The following is a 13,553-nucleotide window of genomic DNA, read 5'->3' as shown; positions in this document are numbered from 1 at the left end:
TGCAGTCCAAGGGACTCTTAAGAGTCCTCTCCAACACCATATTTCAAAAGCATCAATTCTTCGGCACTCAGCTTTCTTCACAGTCTAACTCTCACATCCATACATGACCACAGGATAAACCATAGCTTTGACTAGATGCACCTTTGTTGGCAAAGTCATGTCTCTGCTTTTGAATATGCTGTCTAGGTTGGTCATAACTTTCCTTCCATGTAGTAAGCGTCTTTTAATTTCATGGCTGCAATCACCCTCTGCTGTGATTTTGGAGCCCCCAAAAGTAAAGTTGACACTGTTTCCACTGTTTCCTCATCCATTTGCCATGATGTGATGGTACTGGATGCCATGATCTTTGTTCTCTGAATGTTGAGCTTTAAGCCAACTTTTTCACTCTCCTCTTTCACTTTCATCAAGAGGCTTTTTAGTTCCTCTTCACTTTCTGCCATAAGATGGTGTCATCTGCATATCTGAAGTTATGGATATTTCTCCCAGCAATCTTGATTCCAGCTTGTGCTTCCTCCAGCCCAGCATTTCTCATGGTGTACTCTGCATATAAGTTAAATAAGGAGGGTGACAATATACAGCCTTGACGCACTCCTTTTCCTATTTGGAACCAGTCTCTTTTTCCATGTCAAGTTCTAACTGTTGCTTTCTGACCTGCATATAGGTTTCTCAAGAGGCAGTTCAAGTGATCTGTTATTCCCCTCTCTTTCAGAATCTTCCACCGTTTATTGTGGTCCACACAGTCAAAGGCTTTGACATAGTCAATAAAGCAGAAGTAGATGTTTTTCTGGAACTCTCTTGCTTTTTCCATGATCCAGCGGATGTTGGCAAGTTGATCTCTGGTTCCTCTGACTTTTCTAAAACCAGCTTGAACATCTGGAAGTTCATGATTCATGTACTGCTGAGGCCTGGCTTAGAGAATTTTGAGCATTACTTTACTAGCATGTGAGATGAGTGCAATTGTGCGGTAGTTTGAACATTCTTTGGCATTGCCTTTCTTTGGGATTGGAATGAAAACTGACCTTTTCCAGTCTTGTGGCCACTGCTGAGTTTTCCAAGTTTGCTGGCATATTGAGTGCAGCACTTTCTACCAAAACTAAAGCCTAAAATTGAAAACTCCTACTCCACTTGTTCTTTTCCCTTACCTCTCAAGTGCAAATTTAGCAAATCTTATTTGTTCTATCTCTAAAATATATCTGATGTCCATTCACTTTTCTCCAGTCCTGCTCCTTTACACTATTAGAGCCACTACTCTTTCTTTTGTGATTATTTCAATAAATTCTTAAATAATCCCTGAGTATCCACTCTTGTCTCTCTAAAATCTACTTAAAGATAGGAGGCAGTGTAATCTTTAAAAAGAAAAGAACTGAGAACTGTTTTTTATCCTTCTTCTGCATAGCTTTCCTATGGCCATAAAGGTCCTCTGAACCTAAACTCTCCTTCTTTACATCCTATTTTTATGCCAATGCATCCTTCACTCAATCCACTCCATTTCGGTTCGACCTTCTACTTTTTAAAATATGCCAGTTTCCTTCTTGCTTTTAAGAGTTTTTTTCTTTTCTCTTTGGAGAAATTTCAATCCTAATCCTTCGCTTGTCTACTCTTATTCTTGCATTCCAACTTAAAATCATCTTCACATGAACTTTTCTGTTCACCCTACTTAACTAGGCCTCTATTCATGTTCCCTATCTCAATATTCTGTTTAATTCTTTTATAACATGGCCAGTAGAAAGCCCCTTGAACTTTAGAGACCACATCTGTCTTGTTAATCTTTATTTGCAATAATGTCTTTCAGTAAGTTATGAACTGAATTTTTGTGTCAATTTGTATGTTGAAGCCTAAACCCCAATATGGTAGCATTTGGAAGTGGGGCCTTTAGGAGGTAGTTAGGTCATGAGGATGGAACTCCCATGTACAGGTTTAATGATACTTTCAGAAAAGACAGAAGAAAGATGGTCACTCTGTGTGCTCTCTGTCACATGGGATAAGGGGAAATGGCTATTTGGAATCTAGGAAGTGGATACTTATAAAACCCAAATCTGTCAAAATCTTGATCTTCTCCTTCCCAACTTCCAAAACTGTGAAAAATAAATGTTTCTTGTTTAAGCCAGTCGGTTTATGGCAATTTGTTATAGCAGCATCAGCAGAATGAAACACACTATTATTTTTTTAATAAAATGAAAGAGAAACTTGTCAAAACAGATACAAGGTATTTTGTCTTAAAAATCTGTAGAAAGTAACAAGTAGTGATTTCAGTAACTACAATTTCATGGTCTCATCCTGTCACTGTGGTCTGAGGTCTGAGTGGCTCTACCACTACCAACTGAAGTGGCTCTTCCTAGTTGATTGAATAAGCCCTTGGTATTTCTCTACCATTTCCACATTCTTTCCTTGGAAATAATTTATGGGTTGACTCTAATCTCTGTTATCTCTCTGAATTTGTATGCTGTTCTTTAAATTTTTATTATGAACCTTTACCAAGGATGAGTTGTTGCAGTTTTCCATAGCTGTCATTCAAGTTGTAAAATAAGAGCTCAATTAAAAATAATTAGCAATCACTTGAACCACTGTCATGAAAATTTGGGCACTACTCTGGGTCCTCAGTCTAATGCTATTTCTTTATTTACTTTCATACCTGGAAGCCACTATGAAACCACATGAAAAATGTTGACTTTGAAACTCTTAATACCCAGTGAAGAATCTCAGTTCCACTACTTACTACCTGGGTGAACTTGAGTAGCTTAGTTAACCATTCTGAAACAGAGTTATGTCAAATGCAAAGTAAATGTGATAGCCTTTATTTTTCACACTAGCTGTGAGGATTAAAGAAAATGTATGCTAGTAGGAATTAATGGTCATTAAAAATTGAAAAGCTCTGATATTGTTATAATCACCATCATTCTATATTCATCAACTCACTTATTTATACTTTCAAATATAAAATGTTTTTATCCAGATGACTCAGAAATATGACTTTTGTGCTTGGCAACATGCTGTTAAAAAGCTTAGACTTAGTAAAGTACCTACAGTCAGCTTTTATATAATATGTCTACTATATGTGGTTTTCCCACTCTCCTTAAAAGTCTATTATTTATTCTTCCCTATCCTTTTCTATGATCAAGGAAGGTTATTTCCATCCATGGCATCACCCAGGCTCTGTTGATTTCTGGTCTCTGATTTGATAAGTCAATAGCATCAGAGGATATTGGACTTACCAGCTAACTCAATGGTAAAGAATCTGCTTGTTATGCAGGGGACACAGGATATATGGGTTTGATCCCTGGGTTGGGAAAATCCCCTGGAGGATGGCAACACACTCCAATATCCTTGCCTGGAGAATCTCAGGTGTGTACAGACGTGTTCTCAGTCATTCAGCTCAGTCAGTGTCACAGTTTTATAAAGCAGATAGAAATAGGAAGCAATTTACTTTGGTGTTAAAATGCTGCATTGCCACTTGGAAAGGAAAATGTGCTAAAAACAGAATGCTATCATTCATTGTTCTCTTATGAAAGAATGTTTCCATAATTCTTCTGAAATCAAAATATGTGTCTGTTGAATGTGTCAGGGGTTAAGTGGTAGTGATTTGCTTCCTTCTACACAATTCTAGAGAAGATGGATTTTAGAAAAAGTTACTTTCTCATAAGTGCTTTTGACTTAAAGCACAAATGTCAGGCAGAAAAAAGTTACAAAAATATATTTATAAGAAGTAGAGTTTAGTATGCTGTGTGTCATTTCCATTTAAACTAGCCCTGGATTTTGATATATATAAAAGGTAATATTATTCATTTATATATATATTTATATATGATATAATTATAGAGATAAAGTTATGTGTATGCCCACAAAAACATACATATCTACCTTATCTTTTACATATGTTTAATGTATTTTGGCATTATAAAAACATCTTTAATTTATTACCAATACTTAGAGAACACATACAGGGATTATTATTTTTTAATATGATTACATTGTATTATGCTTGGTAGGTACAAATAGAAGGGAGAATCTAACACATACTATTTTAAAAATCTAGATTATTTGAAAAATAGGTATAATAAACATTAGACCAATTAGGATATTGGGACTGACATGCACACTACTGTACATCAAATAGATAACTAATAAAGACCTACTGTATAGCACAGGGGACTCTCAATACTCTGTAATCTCTGTAATGGCCTATATAAGAAAAGAATCTAAAAAGAGTATGTGTATATATATGTGTGTATATATATATGTATATACATATATATATATAACTGTTTAACCTTAATGTACATGTAAAACTAAGACAACATTGTAAATCAACTATGTCCAATAATATTTTTTAAATTGACCACAAAGATTAGAATAACAAGACAAATACATGTAAAGGAACTCTTTTGTTGGAGATTAAGTAAATTAACATCTCAGTGGACTTGGTTTCTATAGAGTGGATGGAATAAAATATATTTTTCATGATACATTCCCCCAGAACCTTACTTCTACCTTAAGCTATTGCAGAACTTTATGCTCCCTCTCTGAAATTAATGTCATGAAATTTCATTTATTTAGCATATACTTATTGAGATCCTAAAGCACACTCATAGGCTCTGAGATGAACTGGGAAAAAATTACTGAATGGGCATTTGTCCTCAAGAAACATTCATACTGATATGGGAATGCATCAGTCAGGTTTGTCCAAAGATACAGAGCTAGTAGGAGATAGATAATAAATATACATAAACATATATATATACTTTATATATATATATATATATATATAGATAGATAGATAGATAGATAGATAGATAGACAGAGTTCAAGGTATTGGCTTATACAGTTGTGAGGACGGGCAAATTTGAAATCTATACGGCAGGCCTGGAGTCATAACTGTACTGCCGAAACTAATACTGTGGCTTTGAGGGAGAATTACTTATTTCCCTGGAAAACCCAGTTTTGTTCTTAAGGAACTTTCAGCTGATTGGAAGAAGCCCATCCACATCAACAAACAAAAATTTCTTTTACTTAAAGTCAACTCGTTGTATATGTTAACCACATGCACAAAATACCTTCATGATAAGACCAAGATTCATATTTAATTGAATAACTTCAGACTATATCCCAGCCAAGCTGACACATAAAACTCAAGCATCACAGAGAGTAAAAACTCTAGTGTAATAATAACTGATATTTGAGTAGTAATTTAAAATAGGATAAAACGACTTTGAAAGCTATTATTATGATTTCTCTTTGCAACAGGGTTGTGACAGAGGTATTATTGTTAACAGCCCAATTTTTCACCTTAGGCATATGAACTCAGAATTGTATGTACAGGTCAAATAAGATGAAAGACAATGCATAAAAAAAATTTAAAAATAGTAAAATTCTCAGGGAAATACTCAGATAAAACCAATAAGAAAAAATATTTTTTAAATTATAGCAACTTATTTTTAAGCATTTTGAAAGAATATTCAAGGTTGAGAGCACTGTTTTTCAGGACAGAAATTTACTTATTCAATCATTCTTTGTCCATTCGTTCATTTTATTTGTCTCTCCTAGGTTAAGTTTTCTCATGTAGAAATGGCATATAAAAGTAGGATTACCTCATAATCTATTCCTCATAAGAGGAATAGTTAAGAAACTCTGTGTAACGTATTGAATGTAAAGCTCCAATGTGTTAAGCACATAATATTTATTAATTGTTACTTTTATTGTAGTAATTGGTAAAATGAACTCATTACTAGGTCTGCTCCTTCTATAGAGAGGATTTTGCATGTAATTACTCTTTGGAGTCCTCCAAAGAGTATATGTATATATGTATATATACATACAAAGAATATATGTATATATATTCCTTTTTCTTGTTTGTCATTTTTTGCTCTATACATTTAGGAAGTTTTCTGTGTTTGAACATAAAGCACACTATTTAGCATTACTGATATGGTTGAAGTTTCACCTCTCGATTCTTAATGAACAAATGATCAGGAGAATTCTTTGCCAGAATTTGTTAAGAGAAATGTATTTATCCTGTCCAGAATTTATCCAGTTCCTTATTCTTCATTAATCAACTTGTTTTGATCCAGACATTTTAGAAGTTATATTGTTCCACTGTAAGTTCAGTTCCTTGGCTCATTTCTTTTAACATAACTTGCGGAAATTCGTGGTTCTAGATCAATGGTATTTCTTTCTCTTTTTTAAAAATTTATTTTTGATTGAAGGATAATTGCTATAAAATATTGTATTGGTTCCTGCTGTACATAAACATGAATCAGTCATAGGTATACATATACTCCCTCCCTCTTGAAACTGCCTCCCGCCTCCTTCCCCATTCCACTACTCTAGGTTGTCACAGAGCCCCCGTTTCAGCTCCTCGAGTTATATAGCACATTCCCACTGACTATCTATTTTACATATGGTAATGTATATGTTTCTCTGCTACCCTCTCCATTCACCCCACCCTCTCCTTCCCCCACCCCCGCTGTATATCCACAAGTCTGTTTTCTATGTCTGTGTCTCCATTGCTGCCCTGTAACTAAGCTCATCAGTATTACCTTTCTAGATGCCATATATACACGTTAATTGTTAAACAAATATGATATTTGTTTTGCCTTTTCTGAATATTTTTCAAAGATAATTACTTCATAAACTTCAAAAACATTGAAATATAGAAAAGAATTGAATTTTCTTTAAGTTATTGCTAACTGCTATCTTCAACTAGTTATTGTCCCAGAAATGACTTGTCTTGGAGATTTTTCATGCTCTTTCAGCACTCCTCTTTCACTCTGAAAAGATACCAGAGTTCATTCTCAATTATTGTCTTTGGTCAAAGTTTAAAGCAGACCTTATGAAAATCTACATCAACTTTTGGAACAGAGTAAAAACCAATTGGTAAAATTGGTTACATTTTCTTTAACTCTTCTTTGGTCTCTTAATACGGAGTCAAAATATAACTCTTTAAAAACATAACTAAGAATATATACTTGAAATACATTAAAAGAACAAGAAGAAAAACATAAGGCATAAAATAAAACTTTTCTACATTTTATTAAATTTAAGAAAATAAAAGTTTTAAGACAAAGCAGAAACATTCATATATTGCAGATGATAGGTAATTATATTGTTAGAATTGATAAAATGGAAATTGACCTAAATTTGACCAAAACAATGAGAGAGAATGTTATGAAAAAAATAATTTTAAGGAATATAAATATGCATTTACATAAAAAATATAAACATGTAACAGTAAACATATTTAAACTCTTTGTAGTAAAATACAAAATTAAATACTATTAAAATACTGTGTCTTACCTATTACATTTAAAAGACATATTGATGTAGCTATTATCCAGATATCTACCAGTGTGAGTAAGGGACAGGTAAGGAGATGTAATGTGACAATGCTGGTAATAGTATAAAGTAGTTCAAGCACCTGGAAATCAAGAGGAAGTGGGAATGAAAAACTGTAAAAGTCACATATTTGTTAAAAAAGAAAATTCTTTTGTAAGAATTTATAATTATAAAAAAATAGAAGCAACTAAAGAATTTATAAGGATATTCATCAAAATATGATCTGCTATAATATGAAATAAAAAACAATCTCAGTCTCAAAACTGAAATTACATAGATAGATGACATTGTATACAATTAGAGTCCAGTCGTAGAATATAATTTTGTGACTGAAGAAAGCAAGCTAAAACATCAAGCCCCAAAGCAGAATGTGTAGTAATTATGGCATGTGCATTTGTGCCAAAATATCAGAAAACTTTTACTCAAGGATATGGACTTCTGGGTGAAATTTTTTCTGTCAACCAATTTATTTTCCAGTGAATATAAACTGGCTTCCTGATAAATGTCACAAAATTATGAGAATAAATAAAAATGTACAAACATTTACAAAGCTTCAAAACAGATGCTTTAGATCTAGTAAGTGACAGTCAAAATTAGAAATGCAATAAATATATATTGCTCAGTTTCTCTAATGTCCTTGAATTAGAAATCAAATCTGAAACAAACTGATTTATAACTAGATTAAATTTTGAGATGAAGTAGATTTTTATGAAGCTTTTTTGAGAAGCACAGAAAAATTGCATAATAATTAACATTCTATATTTTTTTAAATTACAGCAGTAAATGGAAAAAACATCAGCTGATTATGTACACAGGAAGCATACTTTGTGAAATACTGTGGGATTATTGAAGTTGTATATAAATAAGCCTGTGTTCTCTTTCAGAATTGTTAACAGTTCATCCATAATTTCTAATAAAGCTATTGAACTGTACACTAGGGATAATATATCTGTTTAAAAATGAATTTGTGAGTTTCAGGGTTTTTTGATCTGAAAAAATTTTAGATTCAAATTCATTATGCATAGTTGACTTCTGCCCTTCCATTCAAAATGAAAAAGGATGTAACAACAGTGTTTTCTCCTGTCAAATAAAACTGTCATTCTGCACATTAATAATAACTTCATCTATTGATTTAATCTTATATGAGCTGTGTGGATGTCTCCTTTTGTTATCACTTGGCTATAAAGTCTGTTGATATTTTATTGATTAGAGAATGGAAAATCAGTAGTTTTATTCTCTATGGCCAATATCAAATTTAATATATCCTTATAATCAGATATGTTAAGAAAAAGTGGACTAACAATTACTTTCAAAGTTTATTACTAGAAATTCTTGTGACTTAAAAATAAAGGTTAATAGAGCACTGTATGCATACAGCTTCCTGATGGCATTAGTGGTCAAGAACTGGCCTGCCAATGCAGGAGATGGGTTCAATCGAACATGGATTCGATCCCTGGGTCAGAAAGATCCCTTGAGGAGGAAATGGTCACTCACTCCAGTATTCTTACATAAGAATACTATAGATAAGGAGCCTGGAGGGCCACAGACCATAGGGTTGCAAAGAGTCAGACGTGACTGAAGTGACTCAGCATGCACATATGCATACAAGCATACAAAAGTAATTGGCATATATTCCTCAAAATAATTATGCTAATAAGCCCCTGAAAATCCTAGTTAGCATAATGTGATGGTATGTTTTATATCCATGAATCAATATTGGACTTTTTAAAATATAAATTTATTTATTTTAATTGCAGGTTAATTACTTTACAATATTGAATTGGTTTGCCATACGTCAACATGAATCCACCACAAGTATACACGTGTTCCCCATCCTAAACCCCTCTCCTTCCTCCCTCCCTGTACGACCCCTTTGGGCAAATTGCCAGTCCAGGTATGATGCATGATACTGGACTCATGGGGCTGGTGCACTGGACTCTGTATAAATATCTTATCACAGATTCTTTGAATATAGGAAAAGTGTAAACTAATCTAATACCAAAACAAGAAGAAAGTATAAAATGCTGTAAGAAAGAGAATGAAAAAAAAAAAAAAGCAAGCAAGGAAGGAGGAAAAAGAGAGAAGGATAAAGACACTTTCTCAGCTGCAGAGTGAAATACTTCTGTGGAGTGAAAAATTCCAACTTTTCCTCTTTCACCTTATGCTTTTTAAAACACTGTGTCATTTAATCTTCTATCTGGATCAATGCTTACAAGCCCATTTTGAAGGTCTTTTTGCTGTACTAGATGCTCTCCGATTTAAAGGCATTCTTAGGTCATTAGTTTCATAAGTAACATTTTTTTCAGGTCACTAGGTTCTCAGAGTTCTTTTTTCATGATATATTTTCCTTGATATTTCTGTACTTGGTCTCTTGATAGACGCCTCTGAGTAAAAAAGCAAAAGAGAAAAAGGGCAAAATATGTAGGCAGTAACCTAAACAGCAGTGCCAGAGTGTATTAAGTGCTCTATTTTATTTGAACCGATAAAGTACATGGACCAATTTTATTGTTGTGAAGGGGCACTTTTAAAAGGTGTGCAGCTGTGCATGTGTGTGGGTGTGCATATTTTGTTTGTGTATATTAATACATGAATTTTAAACATTTCTTTACTTCAACTCTAGTCAAAATTATGAAGAAACAAATGATTGAAGGTGCATTTCATGTCCTTAATTATTGGGCATATACCCTAAACTTCGAAGTTAAAAATGAAAAAAATAATATCCAATGTTACAACCCTTGTTGATATAAATATATACAAGAATATAAAAAACAAGTTTTTCTGTTTTCTCTAGAGAAAGCAAGAGAGATCATTTAAGTCTTTGAGGATAGACTTGTATCTTCAAGTTGCTTCAACTCATATGGATATATGGAAAGAACCATTTCTCTCCCATCATCTTTAATCTCAAGACATGTGAAAAATGCCCAGGAGTCTGAGGGAACAAATTCATGACGACGACACTTATGAATAGCAGTAGGGGTAAAAAGAACTAGGAGAAAATTGAAATAATCAAACTATTTCCAAAGTCACTTTGGAAAAAGTCAAGAACCAGGTAGAAGGGACATTGCTGCAATGGAGAACAAATTTAGAAAGCATGAGGCAGGAACTACCGGAGAAGAGAGAATTCAGAGTTTTTCAGAGACAGGATTTAAATTAAAACATGTAAATACAAATGGGGAAGATCCAGGAACTATGGCTAAATGAGGTTGTGGTGGTGGTGGTCTAGTCACTAAGTAAAGTCAGACTCTTGTGACCCCACGCACTGTAGCCCACCAGGCTCCTCTGTCCATGGGATTTCCCAGCAAGAATACTGGAATAAGTTGCCATTTCTTTCTCCAGGGACTATTTCTGACCCAGGAATTAAACTCCAGTCTCCTATGTTGCAAGCAGATTCTTTACCAACTGAGCCACAGGTTGTAGTCAAGTGGTATATGTGGTTGTAGCACTTGTCCTTATATCCTTAAAGAGCTAGAGACAGGATGAGATTAGTGCTTTACCCAAAATATCAATAATAAAAATATTAAGTGAGGAAAAAATTAACAATTTTCTGAGTGACATAAGCCCTTTCATTTTTATATTTTTCATATGCATAACATAGGAGAAATTTAGGGGATTAAAGGGTAGGAGGCAATATAGCTATTATAACTATTAGTATTAGTATTATACATAATTATTATTATAACTATTATAATTGCCCATCGATGGAATAAGTTATAATATTTTCAAAGTATTTATTTAGGTAGAGGCTTTAAACAATTATTATGTTTGCTGCTAAGGAAATAACTGAATTATCTCAGCTTTTTCTTTCAATGCTGAAATTCTGTTTTGTTCAAGCAAATAGACTTTTTAGAGACAAATATGGTAGCGTGGACCTCATTTTGTTAAAATGAAGAAACATAAAAAGTAATCTGCCTAAAGCAAATATTGAACCATTTTGGTCCTAATTTAAGTTTCTGTAAACAAAAGTAGATACTTCTAATAAAGTAATTCTGATCCTGCTCCAAGGCATAAGTGCACATTTACATAGGCTGTTTATTTAAATGTAGAGTTGTTGTTTTTTTTTTAAATTTACTTTCACTCCCAAATGGCACACACAATCAGAGGCTTGCTTATATCACATCTGTGTTTCTTATTCCCTTGCATGCTGAAGGTTTTCATCTGTAATAACTCAAACTCCCTTCATTAGAGATCCCAGGGATCGATACACTAAGTTCAGCTCAAAGCAATAACAGGTGGAAATCAATGAATAAATACATTCATCTTACCATAATGGGGCTATATATCTTTGAAGTTTTATATGTCTTCCAAAAGGTCCACTAATTTGCTGGAACTTGCCCAAAGTGCTGGGCTGGATGAAGCACAAACTGTAATCAACACTGTCGGGAGAAATATCAGTAACCTCAGATACACAGATGACACCAACCTTATGGCAGAAAATGAAGAACTAAAGAGCCTCTTGATGAGAGTGAAAGAGGAGAGTGAAAAAGTTGGCTTAAAACTGAACATTCAGAAAACTAACATCATGGCATCTGGTTCCATCGCTTCATGGCAAATAGATTGGGAAACAATGGAAACAGTGACAGACTTTAATTTGGGGGCTCCAAATTCAGATGGTGACTGCAGCCATGAAATTAAAAGACACTCACTCCTTGAAAGAAAAGCTATGACCAACCTAGACAGCATATTAAAAGTAGAGACATTACTTTGCCAACAAAGGTCCATTTAGTAAAAGCTATGATTTTTCCAGTAGTCATGTATGGATGTGGAGAAGAAAATGGCAACCTGCTCCAGTATTCTTGTCTGGAGAATCCCGTGGACAGGGGAGCCTGGTGGGCTACAGTCCATGGGGTCACACAGAGTCAGACAGGGCTGAAGCGACTTAGCAGCAGCAGCATGTATGGATGTGAGAGTTGGACTATAAAGAAAGCTGAGCACTGAAGAATTGATGCTTTTGAACTGTGGCATTGGAGAAGACTCTTGAGAGTCGTTTGGACTGCAAGGAGATCCAACCAGTCCATCCTAAAGGAAATCAGTCCTGAATATTCATTGAAAGGACTGATGCTGAAGTTGAAACTCCAATACTTTGGCCATCTGATGTGAACAACTGACTCACTGGAAAAGACACTGATGCTGGGAAAGATTGAAGGCAGGAGGAGAAGGGAATGGCAGAGAATGAGATGGTTGGATGAGATCACTGACTCTATGGACATGAGTTTGAGCAAGCTCTGGGAGTTGGTGATGGACAGGGAGGCCTGGTGTGCTGCAGTCCATGGGGTTTCAAAGAGTCAGACATGACTGAGGGATTGAATTGAACTGAACTGAACTGACCAAAGTGCAAACTTTCATATTAATGTATTCATGGTGGATCTTATTTCCACCCATGTCTCATTTTTATTCCTTTCCCAGTGTTCGCTTGAACTACTTCTTACAAGAACCAAACCTAAGAAAAACTCCATTTACTTTTTCCACAAAGATTTTTGTGATAACTTATAAGAATACAGATGACCTAACAAAATGGAGATGAGAAATACTAAGTTCCTAAAGTTTCACATTATATGGCATAGTAAAAATAAGCTTGAAAATTTCAAAGCAACATATTGAAATCACAGCATATCTGTGATATAATAAAAATAATTACCTTGGGAATTGCCCATAAAATAATCATTGGAATATCATTATTGAATATGATCCACTTAAATGTTGGAAGCATAAATAATGTTTTAAAATTGTTGACATAAAATATTTTTCTAAGACTAACCATCTATTTGTTTGTGAAACCAAACCTATGTAATAAGCACCTAACAGGGTCTTGTTTTTTCATGTAATACAGGGAGTGGGACATGATTCACACAACCAGAAAACATTTGCTAGTTAAACCATAAGTTATATGAAGGGATGTCAGTTCAGTTCAGTTCATACCTCAGGCATGTCAGACTTTTTGGGACCCCACAGACAGCAGGACCCCAGGCTTCCCTGTCCATCACCAAATCCTGAAGCGTGTTAAAGACATGTCCACTGAGTTGGTGATCCCATACAACCATCTCGTTTTCTGTTGTCCCCTTCTTCTCCTGCCTTCAATCTTTCCCAGAATCAGGGTCTTTTCCAGTGAGTCAGTTCTTTGCATCAGGTGGCCAAAGTATTGGAGCTTCAGCTTCAGCATCAGGCCTTCCAATGAATATTCAGGACTGATTTCCTTGCTGATTGATTGGTTTGATCCCCCTGCAGTC

The sequence above is a fragment of the Ovis canadensis genome, chromosome 8, assembly GCF_042477335.2.
Source record: "Ovis canadensis isolate MfBH-ARS-UI-01 breed Bighorn chromosome 8, ARS-UI_OviCan_v2, whole genome shotgun sequence".
Classification (NCBI taxonomy): Eukaryota; Metazoa; Chordata; class Mammalia; order Artiodactyla; family Bovidae; genus Ovis; species Ovis canadensis.
The sequence above is the reverse complement of the archived record's forward strand: the minus strand, read 5'-3'. Positions refer to the sequence as shown.